This window comes from Oncorhynchus masou, chromosome 13, assembly GCF_036934945.1.
Source record: "Oncorhynchus masou masou isolate Uvic2021 chromosome 13, UVic_Omas_1.1, whole genome shotgun sequence".
In the NCBI taxonomy this organism is placed as follows: Eukaryota; Metazoa; Chordata; class Actinopteri; order Salmoniformes; family Salmonidae; genus Oncorhynchus; species Oncorhynchus masou.
This window is the reverse complement of record NC_088224.1, coordinates 87962955-87990454: the sequence shown is the minus strand read 5'-3', so window position 1 is coordinate 87990454 and position 27500 is coordinate 87962955. Positions and strand designations below refer to the sequence as shown.

General features: G+C 43.3%; 1 long non-coding RNA gene across 1 annotated transcript in view; it reads left to right on the top strand.

Annotated features, from left to right (window-relative positions):
• The window catches only part of LOC135551568 (uncharacterized), a 50235-nt gene that overhangs the window by 13230 nt on the left and 9505 nt on the right, over positions 1-27500 (top strand). The window contains exon 2 of the long non-coding RNA XR_010457329.1: positions 7872-7953. This is a non-coding gene — a long non-coding RNA (uncharacterized LOC135551568). The remainder of the gene's footprint in view (positions 1-7871; positions 7954-27500) is intronic.

The window sequence follows — 27500 nt, the reverse complement described above, 5'->3', positions numbered from 1 at the left end:
GGAAGAAGAGAGGAAGGAGAGCCTCACACTGTAATCTCACAAGTAAAGACCTGCTGGTGCTGCAGAAAGACAACCAGATGATTTGAAAAGATTGTAAGGGGGAAACTTATTTCACCCTGCAGCACTGTGTGTGTGTGTGTGTGTGTGTGTGTGTGTGTGTGTGTGTGTGTGTGTGTGTGTGTGTGTGTGTGTAGTGTGTGTGTGTGGTGTGTGTGTGTGTGTGTGTGTGTGTGTGTGTGTGTGTGTGTGTGTGTGTGTGTGTGTGTGTGTGTGTGTGTGTGTGTGTGTGTGTGTGTGTGTGTGTGTGTGTGTGTGTGTGTGTGTGTGTGTGTGTGTGTGTGTGTGGTGTGTGTGTGTGGTGGGTGTGGTGTGGTGTGGTGTGAGTGTGTGTGTGTGGTGTGAGTGTGTGTGTGTGTGTGTGTGTGTGTGTGTGTGTGTGTGTGTGTGTGTGTGTGTGTGTGTGTGTGTGTGTGTGGTGTGTGTGTGTGTCTGCAGGGCTCGACATTATTAATATTCTAATCATTTTTACATAAATAGAAAAGGCCTACATGTCAAAGTGCAGGTGATATGCATATTGGCTACAACCACATGTCCAAACCGATGCTGACATGAAGGAGACGCCAGAAAATGGGAGACGCCTTTTAATCACATAAATAAAGGCTTAAATGCTAGTCATGTTTGAAAAATATAATTAAGGATAATTAGCGCTAACGCCTAAAGGCTTGATTCTGTCGACATACTCGAAGCACTGTTCGTTCAGATGAAATGGTCACGAGACCTGAGAGTGAAGGACAGGGCCTGTTGCCCTCCACACATCACCAACCTTGAATCTGGAGTGGAGACAGCAACATTTTGAAACTATTTATTTAACCATACATTTAATTGGTTTAAAGCCTGGTTGTTTTATGTCATTTTATACAGCAAATCAACTGTATTTTATTGTCCAGCTGCCAAAGGCACAATCCTAGTCATATTAGTAACCAATGCTAGTTGTTGCACCTTTAGATCTCCCCTCTTAGTATCTAACAGATCTTTTAGATCTCCCCTCTTAGTATCTAACATATCTTTTAGATCTCCCCTCTTAGTATCTAACAGATCTTTTAGATCTCCCCTCTTAGTATCTAACAGATCTTTTAGATCTTCCCTCTTAGTATCTAACACGTTTAAAAAAAAATCTCCCCTCTTAGTATCTAACAGATATTTTAGATCTCCCCTCTTAGTAACTAACAGATCTTTTAGATCTCCCCTCTTAGTATCTAACAGGTCTTTTAGATCTCCCCTCTTAGTAACTAACAGATCTTTTAGATCTCCCCTCTTAGTATCTAACAGATCTTTTAGATCTCCCCTCTTAGTATCTAACAGGTCTTTTAGATCTCCCCTCTTAGTAACTAACAGATCTTTTAGATCTCCCCTCTTAGTATCTAACAGATCTTTTAGATCTCCCCTCTTAGTAACTAACAGATCTTTTTTTTAATCTCCGCTTGCATGTTTAGTGCACTTTTGAGAATGCTGTTTTCCTGCTAATTACATTTTGGAACGTGTGCGCATGGCCCACAGCCATATGTGCATGGTTGAGCTTACAATATGAAGAAATAAAACGTTCTGAACCTTTTTAAGCTAAACGGTCTGATCTGTTGCATCAGCCTCAATTGCTTTTCTAAACGTTTTAATTTGCAGTGGTTGTATGAGTGTGTTTTGAACCGTAGACATATTTCATATCATCCCAGGGACAATGGGTCACCCTTCATTTTGAGCCCTTGGGGGAATTATTTTAGAAAGCCATAAAAAAAATGTGTAATGTTGCTATTTTATAGGCTACCAAGGGGTGGCCAATTATCAGGAGAGCCTTAAAGGGGCAGTGTTGTATTTTGAGGCAAGTGACTTGAGCTTTTGGACAGGTAAAATATCAGTCCAAGTTAATGTCAAGCCCTGCTGTGTGTGTGTGTGTGTGTGTGTGTGTGTGTGTGTGTGTGTGTGTGTGTGTGTGTGTGTGTGTGTGTGTGTGTGTGTGTGTGTGTGTGTGTGTGTGTGTGCGTGTGCGCGTGCGTGCGTGTGTGTCCTGCTTTGCACCTGGTCCAGTCAGGTCAGAGTGACCAAAAAAGCAATTATCAGTGTTTTGCTGCACAGACCTCCTACACTCTTCTTTCTGTGCTGAGAGAGAGAGAGAGACCGAGCCGGCGGGAGGTAGGGAGAATGTCAGCCTGACATTGCTGGAGCAGTTGAAAGCCATCTCACCACTAGAGTCACTGCATCTGTACCCATGTAACCTAACGCTCCAAATAGAACGATCGCTCCACTGTGCTGTCACTATTGCCCACAGGCCAATTCTTGACTTGTATTTTTTTTAAATGTTATTCATTTAGCAGACACTCTTAACCTTACATTAGTGCATTCATCTTAAGATAGCTGAGAGAACATATCACTATTGTATCAAGTACATTTTCCCTCAACAAAGTAGTTATCAGCAAAGTCATTGCTAGTAGGAAAATACACTCTTTAAAGGGGTAGGGTTTCAGACGTTTTCAGAATATGGGCAAGGATTCCACTGTCCTGACATTAGGGGCAAGCTTGTTCCACCATTGGGGTGCCAGGACAGAGAAGATCTTTGACTGGACTGAAATATGTGTCGGATCTCATTTTGGGTGGCGGTACTCTTTGAATAGGTTCCTGAACTCTGAAATATTTGTATGTCTATTCAATGAGAGGTTCCGGAACTCTGAAATATTTATATGTCTATTCTATGAGAGGTTCCAGAACTCTGAAATATTTGTATGTCTATTCTATGAGAGGTTCCGGAACTCTGAAATATTTGTACGTCTATTCTATGAAAGGTTCCAGAACTCTGAAATATTTGTATATCTATTCTATGAGAGGTTCCAGAACTCTGAAATATTTGTATGTCTATTCAATGAGAGGTTCCGGAACTCTGAAATATTTATATGTCTATTCTATGAGAGGTTCCAGAACTCTGAAATATTTGTATGTCTATTCTATGAGAGGTTCTGGAACTCTGAAATATTTGTATGTCTATTCAATGAGAGGTTCCGGAACTCTGAAATATTTGTACGTCTATTCTATGAGAGGTTCCGGAACTCGGAAATATTTGTACGTCTATTCTATGAGAGGTTCCAGAACTCTGAAATATTTGTATGTCTATTCTATGAGAGGTTCCGGAACTCTGAAATATTTGTATGTCTATTCTATGAGAGGTTCCAGAACTCTGAAATATTTATATGTCTATTCTATGAGAGGTTCCAGAACTCTGAAATATTTGTATGTCTATTCTATGAGAGGTTCCAGAACTCTGAAATATTTGTATGTCTATTCTATGAGAGGTTCTGGAACTCTGAAATATTTGTATGTCTATTCTATGAGAGGTTCCAGAACTATGAAATATTTGTATGTCTATTCTATGAGAGGTTCTGGAACTCTGAAATATTTGTACGTCTATTCTATAAGAGGTTCTGGAACTCTGAAATATTTGTATGTCTATTCAATGAGAGGTTCCGGAACTCTGAAATATTTGTACGTCTATTCTATGAGAGGTTCCGGAACTCTGAAATATTTGTACGTCTATTCTATGAAAGGTTCCAGAACTCTGAAATATTTGTATGTCTATTCTATGAGAGGTTCCGGAACTCTGAAATATTTGTATGTCTATTCTATGAGAGGTTCCAGAACTCTGAAATATTTGTATGTCTATTCTATGAGAGGTTCCGAAACTCTGAAATATTTGTATGTCTATTCTATGAGAGGTTCCAGAACTCTGAAATATTTATATGTCTATTCTATGAGAGGTTCCAGAACTCTGAAATATTTGTATGTCTATTCTATGAGAGGTTCCAGAACTCTGAAATATTTGTATGTCTATTCTATGAGAGGTTCTGGAACTCTGAAATATTTGTATGTCTATTCTATGAGAGGTTCCAGAACTATGAAATATTTGTATGTCTATTCTATGAGAGGTTCTGGAACTCTGAAATATTTGTACGTCTATTCTATGAGAGGTTCCAGAACTCTGAAATATTTGTATGTCTATTCTATGAGAGGTTCCAGAACTCTGAAATATTTGTATGTCTATTCTATGAGAGGTTCCAGAACTCTGAAATATTTGTATGACTATTCTATGAAAGGTTCCAGAACTCTGAAATATTTGTATGTCTATTCTATGAGAGGTTCCAGAACTCTGAAATATTTGTATGTCTATTCTATGAGAGGTTCCAGAACTATGAAATATTTGTATGTCTATTCTATGAGGTTCTGGAACTCTGAAATATTTGTATGACTATTCTATGAAAGGTTCCAGAACTCTGAAATATTTGTATGTCTATTCTATGAGAGGTTCCAGAACTCTGAAATATTTGTATGTCTATTCTATGAGAGGTTCCAGAACTATGAAATATTTGTATGTCTATTCTATGAGAGGTTCTGGAACTCTGAAATATTTGTACGTCTATTCTATGAGAGGTTCCAGAACTCTGAAATATTTGTATGTCTATTCTATGAGAGGTTTGCTGGCAAGAGCATTCTGTCTGGTGCAGAGATCAACAAGGCCTATGGTGTCATCACTACCGTGTCTCGCCACCTTGGCCAGGATGAGGGCAAGGTTCTTGGCAGTCTGGCGAAGTACACTTCCAAGCAAGGGCTTTGGGATGGAGATGCAATATGTCAGTCGTGCCAACATGTCTCATCAGCCACCTGGTGGAAGGGACTTTGTGGATCTGAGGCTCTTTCCCCTGTTGCCTCCATCACCGTCCAAATCCCACCAACATCAGCCGCCTCAGAGCACAACTGGTCCTTGTTTGGGAACACACACACCAAAACACGCAACTGGCTGACAAATACAAGGGTTGAAAAATTGGTGGCCATACGGGCAAATTCAAGGCTTTTTGAGCCTGACAATGAGCCACCCTCAACAAGGTTGGAAAGTGACAGTGAATATGAGGCCACAGAGTCTGATGTTCAAGAGGTGGACATTGAGGAGGTCCAGGGAGAAGACATGGAAGCCTGAGAGAAAGACAACCAAAGCTTTCGTTTCTGGATTATCATTTTACAGGTGTATGTTGAAAATGTTTTTGGGAGATGTGATGGATCATTGGGGATCATTCAATATTCCCTTTCTTTTGTTGTTCAGTGAAATCATCCCATGTGAAGAGTCAACTCATTTAATTAAAGTTCAATTCGTAACTCATTTTTGAAATTGATTATTTCTATTGGAAGGATTTAATAATTTGCAATGCTGTCTACTTATGATAAGATAAAAGGTTTATGTTTCTGCCTCCATATGATATGGTAAATATATCCAATGCAAAAAAAACATCTACATTTAAATGGTATTAATATTAATTTACATATATTTCCGTTAACTCACATATTTTCCCCTTAATTGCCGTATACAGTGGGGCAAAAAAGTATTTAGTGAGCCACCAATTGTGCAAGTTCTCCCACTTATTTTCCACCATAATTTTCAAATAAATTGATTAAAAATCCTACAATGTGATTTTCTGGATTTTTTAAAAATTCTCATTTTGTCTGTCATAGTTGAAGTGTACCTATGATGAAAATTACAGGCCTCTCTCATCTTTTTAAGTGGGAGTATTTGCACAATTGGTGGCTGACTAAATACTTTTTTGCCCCACTGTATTCCCGCTAATTCCCGCAGAAAGTTTTCACCTCTGAATATTCCCCAAAAGTGCAACCCTAACTGGAACTAAGGGACCTAGCCCGAACCATGAAAAACAGCCACAGACCATTATTCCCACTCCACCAAAGTTTACTGTTGGCACTATGCATTGGGGCAGGTAGCATTCTCCTGGCATCCACCAAACCCCAGATTCTTCTGTTGTACTGCCAGATGGTTGCTTCTAGAAGCAGTTTGGAACTCGGTAGGGAGTGTTACAACTAAGGACATTTGATTTTTACTCGCTACGTGCTTCAGCACTCGATGGTCCTGTTCTTTGAGCATGTGTGGCCTACCACTTTGCGGCTGAGCCGGTGTTGCTCCTAGACGTTTGCACTTCACAATAACAGCACTTACAGTTGACCGGGGCAGCTCTAGCAGGGCAGAAATATGATGAACTGACTTGATGGAAAGGTGGCATCCTATGACGGTGCCACGTTGAAAGTCATTGAGCTCTTTAGTAAGGCCATTAATCTGCCATTGTTTTCTATGGAGATTGAATGGCTGTGGGCATCGATTTTATACACTCATTTGAAGGGGTGTCCATATACTTTTGTATATATAGTGTATGTGTTAGAAAAGCAAATCTTACGACTTGTTAGGCTATATTGCAAGTAGACTAGTGTCTAAATGTTCCCCCTCTTCCCTAATTAGCTTACTTTCTCATACAATATACAGGCTAAATATTAGGCTGCAGAAGGCTACAGGATCTGTGTTAGTGTGTGAGAGTGTATCTTTCTCTGTTTTCTTCCTACCTCGACTGGACCACTGTCCTCTGCAGCACTCAGACCAGAAGAACCAGAACTTTTAGCAAACAAGTCTGTTCATTTCAGACATTTAGCAGCTTGGTATGTCTGCCGGCCGTTTCCCACTGGTCAGCCAATATAGATTATTATGACAAAAGAGAAATTGCGCAAAAGTTATAAAAAAACAAAACAGGAGGCCTCGTTTTTTAAAATAATAAAATACTAAAATATTGTTGTTGTTTTTTTGTCGATTTTGACCTGACCAGCCCACCCCAATAAAATATGTTCCTTCTGGCCAATCCACCCATGATTGTGAGGGGATTTAGCCAGTGGTTGATGGGGGTATTGGGCTTCCTGGGAAAATGCTATTGGAGGTTGCAACAGTAACCAAGGGGGCGGGGCTAGCAAAGGGTCAATTGCCACTCCTTGTTGCACACAACAAGCTTCCAGGGGATTAATGGCTGATTTTAAGATGAAATTGCCAATCCTGTTACTTTTTGGGGCACTTAATAGGCACTTATTGTAGTCTTCTTCTTTTTTTACCCTCTTGAGATAGGAAAATGTGTTTTTTATTCATTTGAACATGTGCTCTTTATGACAGAATGTTAAACTTCTGTCAAATTACACTTCTCAAAAGGATCCGAATATCCCTATTGACGTTGACCTGACACAAAAATAAAATACATTTCAACTTCTACCCTTTCTATCATTTCTCTACCTTCCTCTTCTCCCTCCTCATTCCTTTTCTCCCTCCCTCCATATCTCCCCCTCACTCTCTCTCTCTTTCTCTCCTTATCCCTCTTGCTCTTCTCCCTCCTCATTCCTTTTCTCCCTCCCTCCATATCTCCCCCTCTCTCTCTCTCTCTTTCTCTCCTTATCCCTCTTGCTCTTCTCCCTCCTCATTCCTTTTCTCCCTCCCTCCATATCTCCCCCTCACTCTCTCTCTCTTTCTCTCCTTATCCCTCTTGCTCTTCTCCCTCCTCATTCCTTTTCTCCCTCCCTCCATATCTCCCCCTCTCTCTCTTTCTCTCCTTATCCCTCTTCCTCTTCTCCCTCCTCATTCCTTTTCTCCCTCCCTCCATATCTCCCCCTCACTCTCTCTCTCTTTCTCTCCTTATCCCTCTTGCTCTTCTCCCTCCTAATTCCTTTTCTCCCTCCCTCCATATCTCCCCCTCTCTCTCTTTCTCTCCTTATCCCTCTTGCTCTTCTTTTCTTCTCACTTCTTTTGAAGCACGCTCATGTTTCCCTTTCGTGCCGTTGTTTTCTTTCTGTGTCTCCAGAAGCCAGACAGAGTGGATGGTTTCCTCAGTCTTTCAGACATCAGGTTTCTGGGTGCTGAAGTGATAGATGACTCTCTCATTCTATCTCCCTCTCTTTCCCCGTTCCTGGGTGTAGAGTTATCTCTTTCCCATCTCTCTCTCTCACTCTCTCTTTTCCTCCCACAGTGCTCAGGGAGGAGCTGAGGAGTGTGTGTGTCGAACTCCAGAGGATCAGGACGGAGAGAGAGAACGTGGAGCAGAAACTCATGTAAGTAGATATGCCATAGAGACATACTTGCATGCGAGGCGTTTACACACACACACACACACACACACACACACACACACACACACACACACACACACACACACACACACACACACACACACACACACACACACACACACACGCAGACAAATACATCATGAACACATGCAAACAGCCAAATAAACAGCCAAATAAACACCCCCCCCCCCTGTGAGGCAGTTGGAATATGGAATGTGCTGTGGTGGTATCTCTTTTGCCTTGGATTTCCAATTCCTGTCTCCCAACCAATCACATCACTGTCATAGGATTCAGGAAACACATTTTCTGCATAACGGACCAAATCAAATCAAATGTATTTACATAGCCCTTCGTACATCAGCTGATATCTCAAAGGGCTGTACAGAAACCCAGCCTAAAGCCCCAAACAGCAAGCAATGCAGGTGTTGAAACTGCTTTCGCAACAGCTAATGGGGATCCTAATAAAATATCAAACACCACATGACATCACCCAGACACGTACAAACACTATGACATTACACATGTCCTCAGGCTGGGGTTACACAAAGCAACTCTCACACAATTTGAGTTACAGTTGCAAGTGACATCAAATCAAATCAAATTGTATTTGTCACATGCGCCGAATACAACAGGTGTAGACCTTACAGTGAAATGCTTACTTACAAGCCCTTAACCAACAATGCTTTAAGAGGTTTTTAAGAAAATAAAAAGTGTTAATTAAAAAAAGTTTTTACGTTTTTTTTTTATTAAGTAAAAAAAAGATTTTGCTGTTACATGAAGCAACTCAAACGCAATTGAAATCGCATGCAACAGCCAATCAAAGTGAAGCTGCTTGAATTCTAAACTCATCCCATATCATCTGCTGCATTACATCGTGGTTTCACTAATTATTTGTTTATCCAACTGTTTGTTTATTGTAGTACGGATATAGAAGAAATGAAGCCTGTACAATTTAGCTAGCTAGCCAAAATGACATTGCAAACATCAGCAGCACCAACAAGCTAACCAAGCTAGCAACAAACTAAGTTAGCTAGCGTAGTTCATCATGGACAATTTCAGTTGAAATTGGTTAGGGAGAGGTTTGAGTTCCCTTTCGAAATTAAATGTATTGACTGCTAAACCAGGTATAATAATTTGCATACATCTTCTGTTGTTCTGTCATTGCTGACAGCTCTGTTGACATGACAACTGGGTCGATATTCTGAACCTTCAAATGGATCATGTGACAAAAGTGTTTGTTTTGATTGGCTGTTGCTTGCAACTAGTAGCACAAAGTTGCAAAGTTTCAACTGGATCTAACCAAGTTTCAGATGAGTTACTGATTAGTTGCAGTGTGTTTCACTAAGCAATCAATAAGCAACTCAGTTGCAAGCAACTCAAATTGCGTACAAGTTGAGTCGTGTAACTGCAGCTTTAGAGTTATACTAGTCATGATGGGTTGGACCAACCAGGCACTATACTTCACACACTTCAAACTCTCTGCCTCACGTATGCCTCCTGTTGTCTCAACCAGCAGCTGTCTCTCTGTGTCTCAACCAACAGCTGTCTCTCTGTGTCTCAACCAGCAGCTGTCTCTCTGTGTCTCAACCAGCAGCTTTCTCTCTGTGTCTCAACCAGACCAGCAGCTGTCTCTCTGTGTCTCAACCAGACCAGCAGCTGTCTCTCTGTGTCTCAACCAGCAGCTGTCTCTCTGTGTCTCAACCAGACCAGCAGCTGTCTCTCTGTGTCTCAACCAGACCAACAGCTGTCTCTCTGTGTCTCAACCAGACCAACAGCTGTCTCCCTGTGTCTCAACCAGACCAGCAGCTGTCTCTCTGTGTCTCAACCAGACCAGCAGCTGTCTCTCTGTGTCTCAACCAGACCAGCAGCTGTCTCTCTGTGTCTCAACCAGCAGCTGTCTCTCTGTGTCTCAACCAGACCAGCAGCTGTCTCTTTTGACTTTGGTCTGTCCTGCTGTATAGCATCCGTTCTGTCCTTTTAACCTTATTCTCTCTTTGTGCATTTTCCTTTCTTTGCCCCACCTATTCCTCCTCCTCTCCTCCTCCAGCATCTGCTCTCCCTTGCTGTCTTTATTCTGATTGCTTCTGATTCGTCTTTTCTCCATCCTCCTCTTTGGAGGGAATATAAAGGAACACAGCAGCCAGTGTAAAGTCACAGAAAGTTCCTGTTTAGATTCCGTGGAAGTGTGGCGTTGTGGGTTCAGAATAGGTTCCGAATCAGGGAGTGTGTGTGTGGGCTGATAGCTCTGTTGGTTAAACGCTCTATCCATCTCCTACATTAATGTATCTGCTATCATAACAATTATCCATCTCCTTCAGTCATGTCTCTGCTATCATAATAACTATCCATCTCCTTCATTAATGTCTCTGCTATCATAATAACTATCCATCTCCTTCAGTCATGTCTCTGCTATCATAATAACTATCAATCTCCTTCAGTCATGTCTCTGCTATCATAATAACTATCCATCTCCTTCAGTAATGTCTCTGCTATCATAATAACTATCCATCTCCTTCATTAATGTCTCTGCTATCATAATAACTATTCATCTCCTTCATGAATGTGTCTGCTATCATAATAACTATCCATCTCCTTCAGTCATGTCTCTGCTATCATAATAACTATCCATCTCCTTCAGTAATGTCTCTGCTATCATAATAACTATCCATCTCCTTCATTAATGTCTCTGCTATCATAATAACTATCCATCTCCTTCAGTCATGTCTCTGCTATCATAATAACTATCAATCTCCTTCGTTAATGTCTCTGCTATCATAATAACTATCAATCTCCTTCAGTCATGTCTCTGCTATCATAATAACTATCCATCTCCTTCAGTAATGTCTCTGCTATCATAATAACTATCCATCTCCTTCATTAATGTCTCTGCTATCATAATAACTATTCATCTCCTTCATGAATGTGTCTGCTATCATAATAACTATCCATCTCCTTCATTAATGTCTCTGCTATCATAATAACTATCCATCTCCTTCAGTCATGTCTCTGCTATCATAACAACTATCCATCTCCTTCAGTCATGTCTCTGCTATCATAATAACTATCCATCTCCTTCATTAATGTCTCTGCTATCATAATAACTATCCATCTCCTTCAGTCATGTCTCTGCTATCATAATTACTATAAAATACACCATTTATCCTGCTTCAGTCATGTCTCTGCTATCATAATTACTATAAAATACACCATTTATCCTGCTTCAGTCATGTTTCTGCTATCATAAATACTATAAAATACACAATTCATCCTTCCTTAGTGACGTGTCTTGTCCTAAAGGGAGGTCCTGCCAAACCAGAGACACACACACACATGCATGCACACAACTAATGAACGATCATGGTCCAAACACACCAAGACAGTCGTGAAGAGGGCACAATTAAACCTTTCCCCCTCAGGAGACTGAAAAGATTTGGCAAGGGTCCCCAGAACCTCAAAAAGTCCTACTGCTGCACCATCGAGAGCATCCTGAGCAGTTGCATCACCGCCTGGTATGGCAATTGCTCGGCATCTGACCGTAAGGCACTTCAAAGGGTAGTGTGTACGGGCCAGTACATCGCTGGGGCCAAGCTTCCTGCCATCCAGGACCTACAGTTGAAGTCGGAAGTTTACATACACTTAGATTGGAGTCATTAAAACTCATTTTTCAACCACTCCAGACATTTCTTGTTAACAAACTGTAGTTTTGGCAAGTTGGTTAGGACATCTACTTTGTGCAATTTTTCCAACAATTGTTTACAGACAGAATATTTCACTTGTAATTAACTGTATCACAATTCCAGTGGGTCAGAAGTTTACATACACTAAGTTGACTGTGCCTTTGAACAGCTTGGAAAATTCTAGAAAATGATGTCATGGCTTTAGAAGCTTCTAATAGGCTAATTGACATCATTTGAGTCAATTGAAGGTGTACCTGTGGATGTATTTCAAGGCCTACCTTCAAACTCAGTGCCTCTTTGCTTGACATCATGGGGAAATCAAAAGAAATCAGCCAAGACCTCCCAAAAAAATTGGAGACCTCCACAAGTCTGGTTCATCCTTGGGAGCAATTTCCAAACGCCTGAAGGTACCACGTTTGGCTGTACAAGCAATAGTACGCTTGTATAAACACCATGGGACCACGCAGGCATCATACCGCTCAGGAAGGAGATGCGTTCTGTCTCCTAGAGATTAACGCACTTTGGTACGAAAAGTCAAAATCAATCCCAGAACAACAGCAAAAGACCTTGTGAAGATGATGGGGGAAACAGGTACAAAAGTATCTATATCCACAGTAAAAACGAGTCCTATATCGACGTAATCTGAAAGGCCGCTCAGCAAGGAAGAAGCCACTGCTCCAAATCCACCATAAAAAGCCAGTCTATGGTTTCCAACTGCACATGGGGACAAAGATCGTACTTTTTGGACAAATGTCCTCTGGTCTGATGACCCAAAAATAGAACTGTTTGGACATAATGACCATCGTGATGTTTGGAGGAAAAAGGGGGAAGCTTGCAAGCCGAAGAACACCATTCCAACCGTGAAGCACAGGGTGGCAGCATCATGTTGTGAGGGTGCTTTGCTGCAGGAGGGACTGGTGCACTTCACAAAACAGAAGGCATCATGAGGGTGGGTGGAAAATTATGTAGATATTTTGAAGCAACATCTCAAGACATCAGTCAGGAAGTTAAAGCTTGGTCGCAAATGTGTCTTCCAAATGGACAATGACCCCAAGCATACTTCCACAGTTGTGGCAAAATGGCTTAAGGACAACAAAGTCAAGGTATTGGAGTGGCTATCACAAAGCCCTGACCTCTATCCTACTGAAATTGTGGGCAGAACTGAAAACGCGTGTGTGATCAAGGAGGCCTACAAACCTGACTCAGTTACACGAGCTCTGTCTGGAGGAATGGGACCAAATTCACCCAACTTATTGTGGGAAGCCTGTGGAAGGCTACCCAAAACGTTTGACCCAAGTTAAACAATTTAAAGGCAATGCTACCAAATACTAATTGAGTGTATGTAAACTTCTGACCCACTGGGATTGTGATGAAAGAAAGAAAAGCTGAAATGAATAATTATCTCTGCTATTATTCTGATATTTCACATTCTTAAAATAAAGTCGTGATCATTGACAGGGAATTTTTACTGGGATTAAATGTCAGGGATTGTGAAAAATTAGTTAACATGTATTTGGCTAAGGTGTATGTAAACTTCTGACTTCAACTGTATATAATAGGTGGTGTCAGAGCCATAAGAATGCTGAACAATTAATCAAATGGCCCCCCTCCATTTGTTTTGTACACTGCTGTTTATTATCTATGCATAGAAGCTTCACCCCTACCTACATGTACAAATTACCTCAACTAACCTGTACACCCGCACACTGACTCGGTACCGGTACCCCCTGTATATAGCCTCGTTGTTGTGTTATTGTGTTCCTGTTATCATTGTTATTTTTTACTTTAGTTTATTTGGAATATATTTTCTTAACTCTTCTTGAACTGCACTGTTGGTTAAGGGCTTGTAAGTAAGCATTTCGCAGTTAGGTCCACGCTTGTTGTATTCGGAGCATGTAACAAATTAAGTTCGATTTGATTTGAACTACGCAACTACAGAACAACCCACCCAGTCACGGGCGCACATGGGCTCACCCGCACGGCATACAGGAATTATTTGAATGTGGTAAATATCAGCCCGCCCTGATCATCAAGACCTGACAGTCTCAAGATAAACCACTCTTTATTCCACTAATGTCGTCTCCCTCCTCTTACATTCCTCCTCTCTGTTCCTGTCTTTCGCTGCTGTAACCCTACATATGACCACTCCTGACTTCCAAATCATTTGCACCGTGTGTGTGTGTGTGTGCATTTTTTGTGTGTCTTTGTGTGTGCTTGCGTGTATATGTGGTTTGGAGCTGTCATGTCTCTGCTGTGGCAGTGCTTGTTCCTCAGCCCTGAGATGTGATATGACAGAGGGGGAGCGGAGTTCCCTGTCAGACTGACTCTGGGAATGACACTCCGTCAGAATGATGAGCGACGCTCTCACCTCGCGTGCAGAACTAACCTGACGCCACGCTAATGCACCACTGCATGAGGAGTGTGTGTGTGTGTGTGTGTGTGTGTGTGTGTGTGTGTGTGTGTGTGCGTGTGTGCGTGCGTGCGTGCGTGCGTGCGTGCGTGTGTGTGCGTGGGTTAACTTGATTGTAATGTTACCTGAAACAAAATTTTGGGACTTGCTTTACCTATTTTAAAATAATGGTATTTGAAGATGTTTCAAAAGTGTTAAACAAAACAGTTAAATATATTCAAAATGAAATGTAGTAAAATAATGACTATATCAACCGTATTACTCTGGGCTGTTTTTAGCTGTCACGCTAGCTGTTCGGTCTGAACAGATTCACAATTTTTTTTGCGCTATGAGGACGATGCCCCTCCCCCGAGGCACATGTTGCTAGGCAACTTCCCTTAGCATGCCTGCTCTCTCAGTGGCTAAAGCCAGTGTGAGAAATATGCTATGAAACTAAATAAATACTGCATTATGACCCACAAAACCTATGTTAGATGAATGATAGTGTTGTTAATTAAGATGACGAACTTCAAAATGTCATGTAGTTTAATTGGATTTTGCAGCTGTTGTTGGTAAGTAATGAATCTGCAAGCTTCTGACAGGACTTTCTGCATCCTTACCGGAAGCAGGTGATGGGTTACGAAAACAGCTTGATGCTTGGTTGGTGGAATATATATTTTTCCTGTTCTGATCTCAGATTTGAAAAGCAGAGAAATAGAGGATGCTCTAACTTTCTGTCAAAATTTTTGGGAAAAGTGGTTAAAAACGGCAGAAAATGGAACGTCATTGATGTGGTTAGTAAAACAGCTGTATCGTTTGATTGGTGGAATATATATTGGCTTCCGATTTCAGATTTGAATAGCAGAGAAGTAGAAGATTTCATACGCTCTAACTTTTTGTCTAAGTTGTTGGCAAAGTGGTCAAAGTAGCTGATTAGAATGTTGAGGCATTGATGCCACAATGGGCCCTTTAGAATGCTGAGGAAATCCTATGAAAGTGTATGGAGGACGAAAATAAGGACACAAGTCTTAATAGTTTAAAAGGTGTATCAAAGCACACCATTCAAGGCCAATCTGCACGTTTTAAAGTTTGCATGACGTTTCCAGCTTAAACGGTGTATAACGAGTAGCTTTAATTTAAAAAAAAAATCGAAGTATGACAAAGATTTAGAATGGAGGCCTCCTGGGTGGTGCAGTGGTTAAGAAGGGCGCTGTACTTCAATGTGAGCTGTGCCACCAGAGATCCTGGGTTGGCGCCCAGGCTCTGTCGTAACCGGCCGCAACCGGGAGGTCCGTGGGGCGACGCACAATTGGCCCAGCGTCGTCCGGGTTAGGGAGGGTTTGGCCGGTAGGGATGTCCTTGTCTCATCGCGCACCAGCGACTCCTGTGGCGGGCCGGGCGCAGTGCACGCTAACCAAGGTTGTCAGGTGCACGGTGTTTCCTCCGACACATTGGTGCGGCTGGCTTCCGGGTTGGATGCGCGCTGTGTTAAGAAGCAGTGCGGCTTGGTTGGGTTGTGTATCGGAGGACACATGACTTTCAACCTTCGTCTCTCCCGAGCCCGTACAGGAGTTGTAGCGATGAGACAAGATAGTATCTACTAAAACAATTGGATACCACGAAATTGGGGAGAAAAAGTATTAAAATTCACAAAAGAAACACAAAAAAAATAAAAATTGCTTCGCAAGTCCCACTAATAATCAACCCTGTACCTCCACTCGGGAACGAGGAGGTTGGGTTTACACAGGGAATGTGAGTGTGTCTGTGTCTGTGGAATGTGCGTGTCCATAGAGCCCAGGGATCAGAGTAAAGACCAGAGGATGAAGGGGATGTGTGGCGCTGCACGCGACCCAAGCACATGTTACAGACATATAGCTACCGTATCCCTGGAGACTACTGGCTCCTCCTAGATCTGTTTTCTTCCTCATGTCCAAACTATAACTCTGGTCTACAGTAGTTGATGTGGGAATAGCTGTAGTTGATAGATCTAAGCTGAAATGTGAGTGTCCTCCTCGATGCTGAACCATGTATTGAGATCAGTAGTTAGCATTACCAAGACACTGTCTAAACCATGTATTGAGAGTAGTAGTTAGCCTAACCAGGAAGCTGAACCATGTATGAAAATCAGTAGTTAACCTAAACAGGAATTTGTCTAGTGATCCTCTGGTTATAATGTTGACCTTTCATCAAAGAGTTGTGACTGGGACATCATGACTTTGTTTTCCTACTCACAGATTTCTGTGTGGGAAGATGGTGCCGTTCTGAATGGACCCAACTTTTCTATTTTGTGTTACTTTTTTGGGCATTTCTTTTTTTTAATGATCGACAAGAACTTTTTAACATCAGATCGGCAGTTACTAACCTCAATGCTGGCTTCAACTTCGACTTTGACTCATCCGCCCTGGGCTCTTTGTGTAATTCCGACCCAGTTTTCCGGCTATCCAATAGGAAACGCAGGCGAAGAAGAGCCAGGAGAGGAGGAGACCTGGGGAGATTCAGGTGAAGGCCACCTCTTCCCTCTATTCTATTGGCCAACGTGCAGTCACTTGATAATAAGATGGATGCCCTCCGATCACGGATTTGCTGTCAACGGGACACTTCTAAACTGCAATATTCTCAGCTTTTCTGATACATGGCTTTCAGAAAAGATACCCCCCATGGCTATCCAAGTCGATGGATTCTCCAACCACCTAGCAGACAGGACATTGGATTCAGGGAAATCGAGGGAGAGGGGTATGCCTCTTCATCAACAGCAAATGGTTTGCTGACTCTAGCTCAGTGCAAGTCTAGACCCATTGTTCACCTGTCTTGTTACCTGACGGTCTCAAACCCATCAGCCTGTTAAACATCCATCACTAACTCTGAGAGGCTGCAGCCTACATATGGACTCAAATCATTGGCCACTTTAATAAATGGATCACTTGTCACTTTAAATAATGACACTTTAATAATGTTTACAGATCTTACAAAACTCATCTCATATGTATATACTGTATTTTATACCATCCACTGCATCTTGCCTATGCCGCACGGCCATCGCTCATCCATATATTTACATGTACATATTCTTATTCCGTCCCTTTACATTTGTGTGTATAAAGTAGTCATTATGGAATTGTTAGATTACTTGTTAGATATACTGCACTGTCGGAACTAGAAGCACTACACTACATTTCACTACACTCGCATTAACATCTGCTAACCGTGTGTATGTGACCAATAGAAATGTGATTTGATTTGATTTGGTCAAATGCCAACCCTTCTACCACCCAAGAGAGTTTTCATCTGTTGACTGCTGTATATATTCCATCTCAGGATATTACAGTACAAATCACAAGCTGGCAGTTAACGAACTGTACGAGGCTATAAACAAGCAGCAAACCATGCACCCAGAGGCTGCTTTCCTTTTTGCCGGTCATTTTATTTCAGCGTCATAAAAACATATAATACCCAACATCAATCCACATGTCTCCTTTGCCACTTTTGGTGATAAAGTCCTAGATCACTGTTACTCTACCCATTAGCAAGCATACAAAGTCTCCCCCCCCCCCACTCGGCAAATCAGATCATGACACTATACATACCCCTGCTTCCTGTTTACAACGAGAAGCTCAAACAGGAAGTACTCGTGAAGCGCTCCGTAAAGAAATTGTCCTCTGTTTCGGAGGCTATGCTACAAGACTTCTTTGCTAGCACTGACTAGAATATGTTCCGGGACTCCGCCGATAGCATCGAAGAGATAACCTCTGTCATCTGCTTCATTAGGGAATGCATCACCGACGTTGTCCCCACAGTGAAGTTTCACTGCTTCCCCAAACAAAAGAATCAGCGCTGAGCTAAAGGACAGGGCTACCGTACACATGGCTTTTTGCAGCTAACCCCAAAGCTACGGCTGAGGACACAAACACGTACAGTTGAAGTCGGAAGATTACATACACTTAGGTTGGAGTCATTGAAACCGGTGTCTTGTTAACAAACTAGAGTTTTGGCAAGTCGGTTAGGACATCTACTTTGTGCATGACACAAGTCATTTTTCCAACAATTGTATACCTAGACAGGTTATTTCACTGAAAATGCACTGTTTCACAATTCCAGTGGGCCAGAAGTTTACATACACTAAATTGACTGTACCTTTAAACAGCTTAGAAAATTCCAGATAATGATGTCATGGCTTTAGAAGCTTCTGATAGGAAGTCAACTGGAGATGTACCTGTGGATGTATTTCAATGCCTACCTTCAAACCCAGTGCCTCTTTGCTTGACATCATGGGAAAATCAAAAGAAATCAGCCAAGACCTCAGAAAAAGAATTGTAGACCTCCACAAGTCTGGTTCATCCTTGGGAGCAATTTCCAAATGCCTGAAGGTACCACGTTCATCTGTACAAACAATAGTGCTCAAGTATAAACACCATGGGACCACGCAGCCATCATACCGCTCAGGAAGGAGACTTGTCTCCTAGAGATTAACATACTTTGGTGTGAAAAATGCAAATCAATCCCAGAACAACAGCAAAGGACCTTGTGAAGATGCTGGAGGAAACAGGTACAAAAGTATCCACAGTAAAAACGAGTCCTATATCGACGTAATCTGAAAGGCCGCTCAGCAAGGAAGAAGCCACTGCTCCAAAACCACCATAAAAAGCCAGACTACGGTTTGCAACTGCACATGGGGACAGAGATCATACTTTTTAGACAAATGTCCTCTGGTCTGATGAAACAAAAATAGAACTGTTTGGCCATAATGACCATCGTGATGTTTGGAGGAAAAAGGGGGAGGCTTGCAAGCCGAAGAACATCATTCCAACCGTGAAGCACGGGGGTGGCAGCATCATGTTGTGAGGGTGCTTTGCTGCAGGAGGGACTGGTGCACTTCACAAAACAGGAGGCATCATGAGGGTGGGTGGAAAATTATGTAGATATATTGAAGCAACATCTCGAGACATCAGTCAGGAAGTTAAAGCTTGGTCGCAAATGGGTCTTCCAAATGGACAATGATCCCAAGCATACTTCCAAAGTTGTGGCAAAATGGCTAAAGGACAACAAAGTCAAAGTATTGGAGTGGCCATCATAAAGCCCTAACCTCAATCTTATAGAAAATTTGTGGGCAGAACTGAAAAAGTGTTTTGCGAGCAAGGAGGCCGACAAACCTGACTCAGTTACACCAGATCTGTCAGGAGGAATGGGCCAAAATTTATTTAAAATAAAGTGATGATCCTAATTGACCTAAGTAAGACAGGGAGTTTTACTAGGATTAAATGTTAGGATTTGTGAAAAACTGAGTTTAAATGTATTTGGCTAAGGTGTATGTAAACTTCTGACTTCAACTGTATGTACAAGAAGTCCTGCTACTTCCGCAGAGCCGTCAAACAAGCAAAAAGGCCAATATAGGAAGGTGGAATCCTATTACACATGCTCTGACGCCCGACATGTGACAGGAGCTACATTCCATTACGGATTACAAAGGAAAACCCAGCCATGATCTGCCTGACGATGCCTTTCTACCAGACGAACTCAATGCATTTTATTTTAAGCTTCAACAAACTGTGCACGAGGGCCCCCGCTGACCCAGGAGACTGGGTGATCTCGCTCTCAGAGTCCGACGTGATATAAGGTTTTTAATCAGGTCAACACTCCTAAGGCCGTGGGGCCTGTGACGATGAGACAGCCTACAAGGAGAAGGTCAGTGACCTGGCAGTGCGGTGCCAGGAAAATAATCCTTCCCTTCACATCAGTAAGACCAAGGAGGTGATCGTGGACTACAGGAAAGGGGGGGTGAGCATTCCCTCGTCGACGGAGCGGGTTCGAGAGGTTCAAGTTCCTATGTGTCCCAACCACTAAGGAGATAAAATGGTCCACACACACACAGTCGTGAAGAAGGTGCGAAGGTGCAACCTCTTCCCTTTCAGGAGGTTGAAAAGATTTGACATGGGCCCTCAAATCCTCAAAAAGTTCTACAGCTGCACCACTTAGAGCATATTGACTGGCTGCATCAATGCTTGGTATGTCAACTGTGCCTGGCGCTATAGAGGGTGGTGTGGACAGCCCAGTGCATCACTAGGGCCGAGCTCCCTGCCATCCAGGACCTCTATATCAGGCGGTGTAAAAGGAAGGCTCGGAAAATTGTTAAAGACTCCAGCCACACAAGCCATAGACTGTTCTCTCTGCTTCCGCACGGCAAGCGGTAACGGAGTGCCAGGTCTGGCACCAACAGGCTCCTGAACAGCTTCTATCCCCAGGCCATGACTGCTAAATAGCGAACAAAATAGCTACAAGGACTATTTGCATTGAACCTAAGATTTTATTTGAATTTTTGCACACTCACGCTATGCACATTCTACACACTAACTTACACACACGCCAACACACACACACAGTGGGGAGAACAAGTATTTGATACACTGCCGATTTTGCAGGTTTTCCTACATTCAAAGCATGTAGAGGTCTGTAATTGTTATCATAGGTACACTTCAACTGTGAGAAAACAAAAATCCAGAAAATCACATTGTATGATTTTTAAGTAATTCATTTGCATTTTATTGCATGACATAAGTATTTGATACATCAGAAAAGCAGAACTTAATATTTGGTATCAAAGCCTTTGTTTGCAATTACAGAGATCATACGTTTCCTGTAGTTCTTGACCAGGTTTGCTCACCCCTGCAGCAGGGATTTTGGCCCACTCCTCCATACAGACCTTCTCCAGATCCTTCAGGTTTCGGGGCTGTCGCTAGGCAATACAGACTTTCAGCTCCCTCCAAAGATGTTCTATTGGGTTCAGGTCTGGAGACTGGCTAGGCCACTCCAGGACATTGAGATGCTTCTTACAGAGCCACTCCTTAGTTGCCCTGGCTGTGTGTTTTGGGTCGTTATCATGCTGGAAGACCCATCCACGACCCATCTTCAATGCTCTTACTGAGGGAAGGAGGTTGTTGGCCAAGATCTCACAATACATGGCCCCATCCATCCTCCCCTCAATACGGTGCTGTCATCTTGTCCCCTTTGCAGAAAAGCATCCCCAAAGAATGATGTTTCCACCTCCATGCTTCACGGTTGGGATGGTGTTCTTGGGGTTGTACTCATCCGTCTTCTTCCTCCAAACACGGCGAGTGGAGTTTAGACCAAAAAGCTCTATTTTTGTCTCACCAGACCACATGACCTTCTCCCATTCCTCCTTTGGATCATCCAGATGGTCATTGGCAAACTTCAGACGGGCCTGGACATGCGCTGGCTTGATCAGGGTGATCTTGCGTGCGCTGAAGGATTTTAATCCATGACGGTGTAGTGTGTTACTAATGGTTTTCTTTGAGACTGTGGTCCCAGCTCTCTTCAGGTCATTGACCAGGTCCTGTCGTGTAGTTCTGGGCTGCTCCCTCACCTTCCTCATGATCATTGAAGCCCCACGAGGTGAGATCTTGCATGGAGCCCCAGACCGAGGGTGATTGACCGTCATCTTGAACTTGTTCCATTTTCTAATAATTGCGCCAACGGTTGTTGCCTTCTCACCAAGCTGCTTGTCTATTGTCCTGTAGCCCATCCCAGCCTTGTGCAGGTCTACAATTTTATCCCTGATGTCCTTACACAGCTCTACGGTCTTGGCCATTGTGGGGAGGTTGGAATCTGTTTGATTGAGTGTGTGGACAGGTGTCTTTTATACAGGTAACGAGTTCAAACAGGTGCAGTTAATATAGGTAATGAGTGGAGAACAGGAGGGCTTCTTAAAGAAAAACTAACAGGTCTGTGAGAGCCGGAATTCTTACTGGTTAGTAGGTGATCAAATACTTATGTCATGCAATAAAATGCTAATTAATTACTTAAAAATACAATGTGATTTTCTGTATTTTTGTTTTAGATTCCGTCTCTCACAGTTGAAGTGTACCTATGATAAAAGTGACAGACCTCTACATACTTTGTAAGTAGGAAAACCTGCTAAATCGGTAGTGTATCAAATATTTGTAACTGACTCTGCATATAACTACTGATCCTGGAACTGACTCTGCATATAACTACTGATCCTGGAACTGACTCTGCATATAACTACTGACCCTGGAACTGACTCTGCATATAACTACTGACCCTGGAACTGACTCTCCATATGGCTTACTTACTTTGTTATATCAAATCAAAGTATTGTTGGGTGCACAGCATACAACAGGTGTAAACAGTACAGTGAGTGAAATGCTTACTTACAAGTTCTTATTGTTTGTGTGTGTGCACCTGTCTGATAGCTTTGTGATGAACTACAGTACCTGACAACTCCTCTCTGCCATTCCTTTGATCCTGAAAGATCAAGTAAAGTATCAGTGTTTGTGTGGGAGATGTTACCATGACAACTGCACAACCTCTGACCTCGACATCAGAAGTCATTGCTCCACACCTTTTGTGTTGCTGTGGAACCCGCCTGTTGCTGTGGAAACACACACATGTCAGGAACAGTTTGGAGCGAGTTTTAGAGACACACTTGGAATCTAGATGAGCTGAGCCGTGAAATCTGATCAGCTTGCCTGTCAGAGGGCGACTCAGAACAATTTGTTTGTTTCCTTAAGGAACGCAGTGTGTAAACCGCAAACACACGTACACACGCACAGATTCATAAACACGCAAATGCACTCAGACACGCGTGCACACACACACACACTGACACCGGCACACAAACAACACAAACCGATTCCTGCTCCATTTGTTCCCCATTACTGAGCTTCAAACAGAATCCCACATCACCATTATCATACATGAAAGAGAGAGAGAGAGAGAGAGAGAGAGAGAGAGAGAGAGAGAGAGAGAGAGAGAGAGAGAGAGAGAGAGAAAAGGAAGGCAGTAGATAGAGACAATGTGTGAGGTGAGAAAAGAAGAGAGCTGGGAAAAGACCGCTCCATAGAACAAACAGCTGAGTGAGAGGATCCATTTAAATGTCCCATAGACTGACCATCTGAATGAGAGGAGGATATAAGGGTTCACAATTACCTCATTATCTGGACCCAGTGCACATCACGAACATGCTGGCTTATCATCAGTCTGTGATCCTGCTAATAACACACCACTTAGATGATCAAGGTAATTAGCCAGCTGAAACATCTCAACCCCTCTCCACCTTGTGGTCAGTCATTAGCTAGCTGAAACAGCTCAACCCCTCTCTCCCTGGTGGTCAGTCATTAGCTAGCTGAAACAGCTCAACCCCTCTCTCCCTGGTGGTCAGTCATTAGCTAGCTGAAACATCTCAACCCCTCTCCACCTTGTGGTCAGTCATTAGCTAGCTGAAACAGCTCAACCCCTCTCTCCCTGGTGGTCAGTCATTAGCTAGCTGAAACAGCTCAACCCCTCTCTCCCTGGTGGTCAGTCATTAGCTAGCTGAAACAGCTCAACCCCTCTCTCCCTGGTGGTCAGTCATTAGCTAGCTGAAACAGCTCAACCCCTCTCTCCCTGGTGGTCAGTCATTAGCTAGCTGAAACAGCTCAACCCCTCTCTCCCTGGTGGTCAGTCATTAGCTAGCTGAAACAGCTCAACCCCTCTCTCCCTGGTGGTCAGTCATTAGCTAGCTGAAACAGCTCAACCCCTCTCTCCCTGGTGGTCAGTCATTAGCTAGCTGAAACAGCTCAACCCCTCTCTCCCTGGTGGTCAGTCATTAGCTAGCTGAAACAGCTCAACCCCTCTCTCAGTGTAAAGGTATTGATACGAGGAGAGGAGGATCTAGACAGCAGTGTAAAGGTATTGATACGAGGAGAGGAGAGGAGGATCTAGACAGCAGTGTAAAGGTATTGATACGAGGAGAGGAGAGAAGGATCTAGATAGCAGTGTAAAGGTTTTGTTACGAGGAGAGGAGGATCTACACTGCAGTGTAAAGGTTTTGTTATGAGGAGAGGAGAGTAGGATCTAGACAGTAGTGTAAAGGTATTGATATGAGAAGAATAGAGGAGAGGAGGATCTAGACAGTAGTGGAAAGGTATTGATATGAGAAGAGGAGAGGAGAGGAGGCTCTAGACAGCAGTGTAAAGGTATTGATACGAGGAGAGGAGAGGAGGATCTAGACAGCAGTGTAAAGGTATTGATACGAGGAGAGGAGAGGAGGATCTAGACAGCAGTGTAAAGGTATTGATACGAGGAGAGGAGAGGAGGATCTAGACTGCAGTGTAAAGGTATTGATACGAGGAGAGGAGAGGAGAGGAGGATCTAGACTGCAGTGTAAAGGTATTGATACGAGGAGAGGAGGATCTAGACTGCAGTGTAAAGGTATTGATACGAGGAGAGGAGTGGAGGATCTAGACAGCAGTGTAAATGTATTGATACGAGGAGAGGAGAGGAGGATCTAGACTGCAGTATAAAGGTATTGATACGAGGAGAGGAGAGGAGGATCTAGACTGCAGTGTAAAGGTATTGATACGAGGAGAGGAGAGGAGGATCTAGACAGCAGTGTAAAGGTATTGATACGAGGAGAGGAGTGTGGATTCCATCTGTCATTGATCACCAGCAGCAGGTCGAGATCTCTGCCTCTGCCTCAACACACTGCTTCCTCTGAACCAGACTGCTTCTGCCTCAACACACTGCTTCCTCATGTCCAGACTGCCTCTGCCTGAACACACTGCTTCCTCCAGTCCTGGCTGCCTCAACACACTGCTTCCTCCAATCCAGATTGCCTCTGCCTCAACACGCTGCTTACTCCAGTCCATCCTGCCTCAACACGCTGCTTCCTCCAGTCCAGACTGCCTCAACACGCTGCTTCCTCCAGTCCAGACTGCCTCAACACACTGCTTCCTCCAGTCCAGACTGCCTCAACATACTGCTTCCTCAACACACAGCTTCCTCCAGTCCAGACTGCCTCTGCCTCAACACCCTGGTTCCTCTGCCTCAACACAGTGCTTCATCTGCCTCAACACACTGCTTCATCTGCCTCAACACACTGCTTAATCTGCCTCAACACACTGCTTCATCTGCCTCAACACACTGCTTCAACACACTGCTTCCTCTTCCTCAACACACTGCTTCCTCTTCCTCAACACACTACTTCATCTGCCTCAACACACAACTTCATCTGCCTCAACACACAGCTTCCGCCAGTCCAAACTGCCTCTGCCTCAACACACTACTTCATCTGCCTCAACACACTGCTTCATCTGCCTCAACACACTGCTTCAACACACTTCTTCATCTGCCTCAACACACTACTTCATACATTTACATTACATTTAAGTCATTTGGCAGACGCTCTTATCCAGAGCGACTTACAAATTGGTGAATTCACCTTATGACATCCAGTGGAACAGCCACTTTACAATAGTGCATCTAGCACTACTTCATCTGCCTCAACACACTACTTCATCTGCCTCAACACACTACTTCATCTGCCTCAACACACTGCTTCAACACACTTCTTCATCTGCCTCAACACACTATTTCATCTGCCTCAACACACTACTTCATCTGCCTCAACACACCACTTCATCTGCCTCAACACACTACTTCATCTGCCTCAACACACTACTTCATCTGCCTCAACACACTACTTCATCTGCCTCAACACACTACTTCATCTGCCTCAACACACTATTTCATCTGCCTCAACACACTATTTCATCTGCCTCAACACACTACTTCATCTGCCTCAACACACTACTTCATCTCCTCAACACACTACTTCATCTGCCTCAACACACTACTTCATCTGCCTCAACACACTACTTCATCTGCCTCAACACACTACTTCATCTGCCTCAACACACTACCTCATCTGCCCCAACACACCACTTCATCTGCCTCAACACACTACTTCATCTGCCTCAACACACTACTTCATCTGCCTCAACACACTGCTTCATCTGCCTCAACACACTACTTCATCTGCCTCAACACACTACTTCATCTGCCTCAACACACCACTTCATCTGCCTCAACACACTACTTCATCTGCCTCAACACACTACTTCATCTGCCTCAACACACCACTTCATCTGCCTCAACACACCACTTCATCTGCCTCAACACACTGCTTCATCTGCCTCAACACACTACTTCATCTGCCTCAACACACTGCTTCATCTGCCTCAAAACACTGCTTCATCTGCCTCAACACAGGGAAGGGACCAGGATGAAAGGGGGATTATAGGAGAGAAGGTGGCAGGGAGAGAGAGATAAGAGGACGAGGGCGTGTGGATAAGAGGAAGAAAGCAAGCAATGTTTGTGATCCTCATGTGTGTTCATGTGTGTTTTTGTACGTTTAGGGAGCCAGTAGAACATTTGGAGAGACAGAAGAACGTTTGGAGAGACAGAAAGAGAGAAAGTCCATGTTATCTCGGGTCCTTTCTACAATATCTTGCTCCTGGCCTGACCCCTCGCTCAGGTCTCCATGACCTGACCGCTGTCACAAATACACTCCTCCTCTTCCTCTTCACCTCTCATTTCATCCCTTTTTGTCATAATGCACCTTTTCTCTCGATCCATTTGCTGCATCTGATCATATTAGCACCACTCCTCTTCTCTCATCCCTTTCTATCAAACCCTCTCCCTCCTCCCTTTCACTCAGCTCCATATCTCATTCTTCCCTGGTAGTGGTATCTGCCATGTGAGTGGAGTGGAGGCAGTCACAAGGTTAGGTTAACCTGCTGTTTGATAGGGATGTGGCCAATGTGACATGCTGCTATCTCTGCTTACAATAACACACAACAATCAGACACACACACACACACACACACACACACACACACACACAGAGAGAGAGCGAGAGACGTCTTATGTTGATGGGGGGTGGGAGCCATCCTTACCACTCTACTCCATTAAACACACACATGTGTACTCTGTCTCATGTATCATGTGTGGTGTTAATGAGGACAGCAGTTCTAATCCGAGCTCTTGTCGGGAGACATGCCCCAGCGTGCCGAGGGTAGAGGGAGGTGGGGGGGACGTAGGAGAAACAAACAAGCCCAGTTGGGAGCCACCTCCCATGCATGCCAACTCTGACCCTGGGAGAGAGGGGGAAAGGGATGCACAAGAAGAGAAAAAAAAGGAGAGAGGGAAGAAAATCAGACGAGTCAAATGTCTATAAAAAATAAAAGAGCGGGAGAAGGCCCAGGCCAAGACACACAAAGGAGGAAAGGGAGATTATTGCTGCAAAAGGTGTCTCTACAGAGTATTGACTTTAGGGGGGTGAATAGTTATGCACTCAAGTTTCTGTTTGTTTGTCTTGTTTCTTGTTTGTTTCACAATAAAAAAATATTTAGCATCTTCAAAGATGCTGTGTAAAAGATGTTGTGTAAATCAAATGATTCAAACCCCCCCAAAAATCAATTTTAATTCCAAGTTGTAAAGGAAACAAAATAGGAAAAATACAAAGGGGGGTGAATACTTTTGCAAGCCACTGTGGTTCATTATTATGGATGTATCCAAATAAATGCCAGTGGAAAACAGCTTAACCCAATGTAAATGGCTGGCTGCACTGATTGATGTGACTGTGTTAGCCTAAGACTGTTAGCCCCCAG